We start from the raw sequence: 6,857 nt of genomic DNA, 5'->3' as shown, positions 1-6,857 counted from the left end.
CCCCTAGATAAAAGTGGGAGATAATGGGCGCTCACCCTAGGAGTGATGGTGAGTGCCACCATAATTTTTGCAATTTGTTTTATATATCCTGCTACATGGTGTCATTATATTTAGGCCTTGTTCCTAAATGAATTAAGTGGAGTTGGTAATAGTTAACTATGGGAGCACATGGTAATAGTGATTAAGTAATGGCAAACAGAAATTTGGTTAGTTGAATATAATTAACAATAGTAACAAAGGGTTAATAATAATAGAATATTATTTGGCTATAGGTCACAGTAGGGAATAATGAAAACTATCAATTGAAAAATAGGTGGTAATACACTAGCAGTAATTGTAACACCCTTCTAAACCCCCCGCAGAAATTAATAATTAAATCAGAGTAACATGCACAAGGGCGTCACAATTCATAATAAAATAAACATCACCAGTCGTACGTCATGCATTCACGGAAGAAACATCTTAACATAACTCATAAAATAAATATCTCATGTTGACACAGCGGAATAAATCATCAAAACTAGCATTACATCGTCTTATGCTTTCAATCCTCAAAATAAATTAAATAAAACAGAGCTATTATCATAAACTTAAAACAGCGTTTCCCCCAGTGTTACATCTATCAGAGCATGACCCGACGCTAAACAACATATCGACTCATGAGCTAATCCTCACCAAGTCGGAGCCGCTATCCTCAATCTGAAAAATATAGTGTAAGGGTGAGTCTCATTCGCAATTAACAAATATTATTGCATTACAAATAACAATACATCAATAGTTATATTGTTCACTCAATTCATCTATATTCAGATAATCCATCATCACACAAAACACATAATACCAATCATAACAATGAAGTACATTCAGTCATTTTATCAAATTCATGCATATGAATGCAACCGACTCTATGCATGTGGTACCAAACATCACCAGTGGAAATCATCCACCGACCGATCTATCATCATCCAGATACGGCCCTGCCATCACAAATTCCACACAATGGGAATTATGCCCTTCACTGAATCCTCTCATAATTAGGATTCAGCCCTCACCAAATGACTATGAATGAATGCAAACATATATATATATATATATATATATATATATATATATATATATATATATATATATAACATACTTTTATCATCATCATTTTATGAGTAGCATCCTCTTTACTCACTTCATCATCATTCATCATCATCATAAGCATAAGCATGTTCACATATATGCATTAACATCATCCAATACAATTCAATTCATCAGTAAACCACAAGACCACATCACAAGGTTTACTCATTCTCGAACAGCGCACAAAACAGGCCTACCAATTGAAAGTTACGCATCATTGAACTTTCCAGAAAATCACAAAACAGAATTTTCACACACAGAAGCCATACGCGTATCATCAAGCCCATACGCGTATCACCTTTTTCCATACGCGTATCATACGCGTTTCACCAAAATCAAAAATGGCCTAAAAACAAACTCATACGCGTATCAGCCTTGCCATACACGTATCATCAGAACCAAAATCTTCTTTAAAATTTCTCGTACGCGTATGAGCATCCTCATACGCTCCTCATACGCAAATCACCAGTACATGGTATTTGGGACAGGGCAGCTGCGTATCATACGCGTATAGCCCCTGGGGATTGTCCCTCATACGCGTATGACTTCATCCCATACGCGTATGACACTGTTCCATACGCGAAAAACCAGAAAAATGCCCAAAATTCTGCAGTTACATAACAGTCCAATTCTCACTCGTTTCTACTCATACCAGTCCACGATTTTGAGTATAAAATAGTCCATTTTCACGTTTTCATTCATAGGATTCATTCATACAGATTAATCTATCATCCTATAACAAGTCACACATCAAAAACCCAATTCCCAAATCAATTTTTAGAACCCAAAAACCTAACTCTGACATACAAATCAAATTGACTCAACAACACAACTAATCATGCACTAATCATCTATAATTACAATAAGAGATGATAATCGGAAGAGTCCCCCCTTACCTTAGCCAAAGATTCTTGATTGGTCTTCTTCCTCTTTGTTCCTCTTCACGTATCAGCTTTCCAGTCTCTCATCTCCCTGCTCTGCTTTTCACGTTCCTTTTTTCCTTTCTCCCAATTCCTTATTATTTTATAAAATAACCTTTAATTAGAATAGGGCCTTTACTAATATAACACCCCCCTCATTCCTTAACATCATACATGGCCCAACATCATAAACCATTCTTTTCCAATTAAATTCCACAAACCACTAATAATTCTAATTATTAATTAAATTTCCAATTAAATTAGAAATTAAAATATACGGGTGTTACAACTCTCCCCCACTAAAAGAGTTTTCATCCTCGAAAACATACTTCAATCAAAGAGTTCCGGATAGGAGTCCTTCATCTGACTCTCCAGTTCCAAGGTAACATTTCCCTAGTCGATCCTCAAAATTCATCTGACATAACCAACAGAAGCATGTTTCATGCATTCAATCGCAGCTCTTACGTCGCATTCGACCACCCCAAAGGTGTACCACTCGCTATATCTCCAAAGGTTAACGACAGTGAAACGTCGAGGTGCGATCCATACAATACGCTCAATAACTGAATAATACAATTACGCAATCCATGGTATGATCACAATTGATCAATAATGCAGTAATGGATTCCTTCTACCGAACATACCAACCTTAGACACGCTTTTCCATCTGAGCGATAAGGTAATACTTACACTTTTCACCAACCACTTCCTTCAACACTACGCCAAAAAGGACATTTAATAGCGCTTTTTAACATTTAATAGCGCTTTTAAGTGCTATTAAATCCCCCGCTATTATAGATTGACCACCTATGATAGCGCTTTTAAGCGCTATTAAAACCCACAATTTTAATAGCATTTCTCCGAAAGTGCTAATATAGGGCATGTAATTGCGCTAATGATATCTTTTATTTTACGAGATTTAATAGCACTTTTTAAAAAAGCGCTATTGTAGACACCTTCATTTAATAGTACTTTAATAAAAAAACGCTATTAAAGACTTTTTCTTCTGATAAGAGCTTTTTTTGTGATTCAATCAATACTAAAGAAAAATAACACTATTATTCTTCTTCTCAACATGTGAATATATATATATATATATATATATTTAATATTGTATATAAGACATGATCTTAATTTGCATTGCATCTACAAATAAGATTTTGTAATATCACATTCCATGTCATTAAACTAATTGACTACTACCAGTACAAAAGTTTCTATGTAGTGACAAAAAAAGTTATATGACATGTTTATTTAAAATAGAGAAGCTTTTGAATGAATAAACATAATAGGCTAAATATAATATTATCAAATAATTGTTTTCCTCTTCTTAAGGTGCACATATACAACCATATCAATACTTATGCACATATATTTATGCACACTAACTGATGGTGTAGTTTGCTAATCGCAGCCAATAGAAAACTACATGGTGCATTCAGCTGCTACTGTGAAGTTTCGTGTCTGGCTACAATGAAGTATCCCCGTGAATCTATAGTTTCTTTCCATTCTAAAAATCATTCAGGAATCACTGGCTCTGCATTGAGTTTCAACACAACAATTAATCAAAATATTAGGACGGAAAAATACTATCTACAAATACATTGACTGCTAGCAAACAATTCTAGTTTGAGTTTTTGACTTTGATATTTCCTATATATTAAGAAATTTTAGTTTCCGAAAATATTATCTATTTTTAATTATTATAGGTTATTAAACCTTATAGGTTTCCTGTATCGAATCATGTGGGAGATAATTCTCAATACGAACAAACCCATATTAGTGATATTAATAGTAATTATCATAAAAGTATGATGACTTCAAAGTTAATAAAGTAGATAAACTAGATGAGTGGCTTGGAGGAACTAGCAATCATGATGATTATTGCAATATGGATAATGAGAAAAGAGGTTATGACCTACTGGAAAAAATAAATTCAAGTCCATCTATACTATTCTGTAATTTTTCATTGTCTTTGAATCATGATTATTGATGAGATAATTTGCAATGTTTTTAAACATATTTAGAACAAAGCATGAGTATTTTTATCACATTGCATTTATTATTTCTTAAACTTTAACGTTGATTTCTTTATTTTGACAAATAGAATCTCGAGAATGGCGAGAAGATAACATTTGAAAATAGTGGCTTCTCATGTGAAGTAATTACCATATTGCATGCAGTTCTATCAAGGATCTCCAAGATAAGCCATGTTATAGCATGTTACTCTATTTCAAATTATTAGATTTTAGTCATTAGAGATTGGGGAAGATTCAAGTTATATAGTATTGTACTTGAAATTTTTAGGGGTCATTGTTTTAGTCACTAATAGACACCATTATCACAACAAAGTTTACCCTGCAATATCCTTACAATTGCAGACCTTATTTAAATGGGATTTATTTTATTCTTTTCATGTTTTGTGGGAGCATGTGACATTTATGGTGCACTTGTTTTTTGGTGGTGCATTCATATACATCCAAAATCATAGATGATGTTAGACTAATATAAACCTATACTTGTATTTGTCAATACTTTCTAGATAAGGAAAACAAATAAGTATATATATGAATAAATAGTATCTTACCTCTTTTTTTCAGACTTATGAAGAACAATAAATGCAAACCCAAGTCATCTTATACCAATGTTTTCTCCATTGGTGTGAATAAAACCTAAATAATGAGAAAGAGAGACAAATTCAAAAGTTGTATATTAATATAGATAAAGAGACACATAATCAAAAGATGATTTACCAAAGAAAGTATGCTAAAGACACTTATGGAAAGCCTTTTTTTCTTTCATGTATAGTCAGTGACAAAGTATGTGTCAAACTAAGTAAGAACCATGCTAAAACCAGAAAGCAATTAACCTTTTTAATCAAATTTGGCAGGAGAACATCTCAGCAGTGACCTTTCACGTACTTTCCTCTCAAAAACTTCACAATACTCACTTAAATCTGTGTTTTCATTTCTCCAAATACAAGGGAATATAATCCACCAGGAAAGTGTGGAACTTTATAAGAAGGTAAACCTCATTCAACAAGAAAACACACAACTATACAAGAAGATAAATCGTTGTTTAGCTAATTAATCAGCATGGCGTTTCCAAAAACACAAGAGAATCACCTCATATAAGTGTTGTGAGTCGCTCAGAAAATAGTAGTTGGTTCAAATTCTGAAAGGCGAGAGATAAGGAAACAACTCCGCCATCCATGTAGAGTAACACCACCCTTGTTAAAACCTATAGCAGTAGCAGTGTAAAACAAAACTATAAGAAGCATTAAACAAAGCAAGTATAAAAAAATACAAGGTATCTGATTTTCAATTCCTTTGATTTTCAAAGCTGGGGAGTAGTTTTAAAAACAGAAGCACAAAACTTAGATGTTAGAATCTAGATTGTTAAAACTTCAAAGTAATCAATAATATAGAAAAATACGATTTAAAAATTAAAATGTGTTATGTATTCAAATCATCTTCAGAAACTTACCATAGAGGAATATGAGCATGAAAGATTGTGCGGTAAACCTAGATACGAGAATCATATGAAAACCTAAAAATTCTCAAATGAAAATAAATAAAGCATAACAAATTAGTAGAAGAAGAATCATATATGAGAAGTGTAAACAAAATTTGAGTTTGATAAATCCAACCATGGTGGAGGACTCGTGAGAATGAGATTCTTCAGTCTCTCATAGCTCAATCTCATGCTTCCTTTTCCCTTTACAGAAAATCCCTAATTAGAGATAATTTGGGGATTTCAGAAAATAATTTCAAGTGAGATTTGAGAGGGAGAGATAGAATCACTTACCGCTGAACAAAGGATGTATGAGGGAAAAGGCATTTTAGAGGTTGTGTTTACCAATTCCCATGGTGTTAGACTTGTGGCGGTGTAACGGTTTCTGTGCGTTATCGTGATGAAGGTCATGGGTTTGCAACAGAATTTTAACAAGTGACACTGGAGTTGAAATACTAATCCAATATTTGGACATTGAGGGTGACGGAGCCGGAGCGTAACAAATTCTGAGGGTGAGGGTGAAGGTGGGGGAAGTTCAATGAGGGTGAGGAAGTGAGAGAGTTGAACTACAGGGAAAAATAAAATAAAAACACGTTTGAGTCATTTTTTTATTTTTTTAAAGGAAAAAATTATTTAAAAGTTTTTTATCACACTTAATTAATAATGTGGTCAGTGTAGATAGAACCCACGACCTTTAGTTCAGGTGATTTATTTTAAAGAGCAATATAATAGCGCTTTTGGACAAGCGCTATTACACGAGACTCATTTATTAGCTTTCCAAGTATAAGGCTTCCGTGTTTTTGTAATTATAACATATTGATATTGCTTTATAATATCACTCAGCAAAAAGTGCTATTATAGGTCTATTTTTGAAATTTTTAATATCACTTTATAAAAAAGCGCTATTAAATTAGTGTTATTAAATGTCAAATTTATAGTAGTGCAAGAAACTCAATAATGATATTCCTATATCATTGGATTTTCAACTTTCTGACTCCTCTTAAGTCACACCAGCAATTATTCAACACGTTACATTCCGCTTATGCTGCACTACTCTGATTACTCATTACAACCCTCATTACCAATTAGACTTCTGATTTATACCCAACTCCGGCCCTCCTTACTCATTCGTTTAAAATCCTCCTTTACCACACATGGTACTAATTTACCACTTAGCAATACTCACACGTACTAAAAACAAATTCCTGAGTTACTACATCTATTAAAACATTCCCACCATCGGAACGAGTACACACAAGTAGTTATAATCACGCTCATCAGCCTCAATATACCATT

The 6,857-nt window shown here is 33.3% G+C and overlaps 1 long non-coding RNA gene across 3 annotated transcripts; it reads right to left on the bottom strand.

Annotated features, from left to right (window-relative positions):
- Window positions 1-3,177: 3,177 nt before the first annotated feature.
- On the bottom strand, window positions 3,178-6,149 carry LOC131629410 (uncharacterized). Of its 3 annotated transcripts, XR_009292041.1 has the most exons (7): window positions 5,856-6,149; window positions 5,698-5,765; window positions 5,535-5,597; window positions 5,174-5,288; window positions 4,918-5,102; window positions 4,636-4,720; window positions 3,178-3,585 (listed from the first exon to the last, which is right to left on the bottom strand). It is a non-coding gene; the product is annotated as an uncharacterized LOC131629410 (long non-coding RNA). The 3 variants fall into 3 exon arrangements; XR_009292040.1 differs by having other exon boundaries at window positions 3,180-3,585; window positions 4,918-5,288; window positions 5,698-5,780; XR_009292039.1 differs by having other exon boundaries at window positions 3,181-3,585; window positions 4,918-5,288.
- Window positions 6,150-6,857: the final 708 nt, after the last annotated feature.

This window comes from Vicia villosa, unplaced genomic scaffold (assembly GCF_029867415.1).
Source record: "Vicia villosa cultivar HV-30 ecotype Madison, WI unplaced genomic scaffold, Vvil1.0 ctg.000564F_1_1, whole genome shotgun sequence".
In the NCBI taxonomy this organism is placed as follows: domain Eukaryota; kingdom Viridiplantae; phylum Streptophyta; class Magnoliopsida; order Fabales; family Fabaceae; genus Vicia; species Vicia villosa.
Note: the sequence above shows the minus strand (reverse complement) of the source record. Positions and strands in the feature narration are given on the sequence as shown.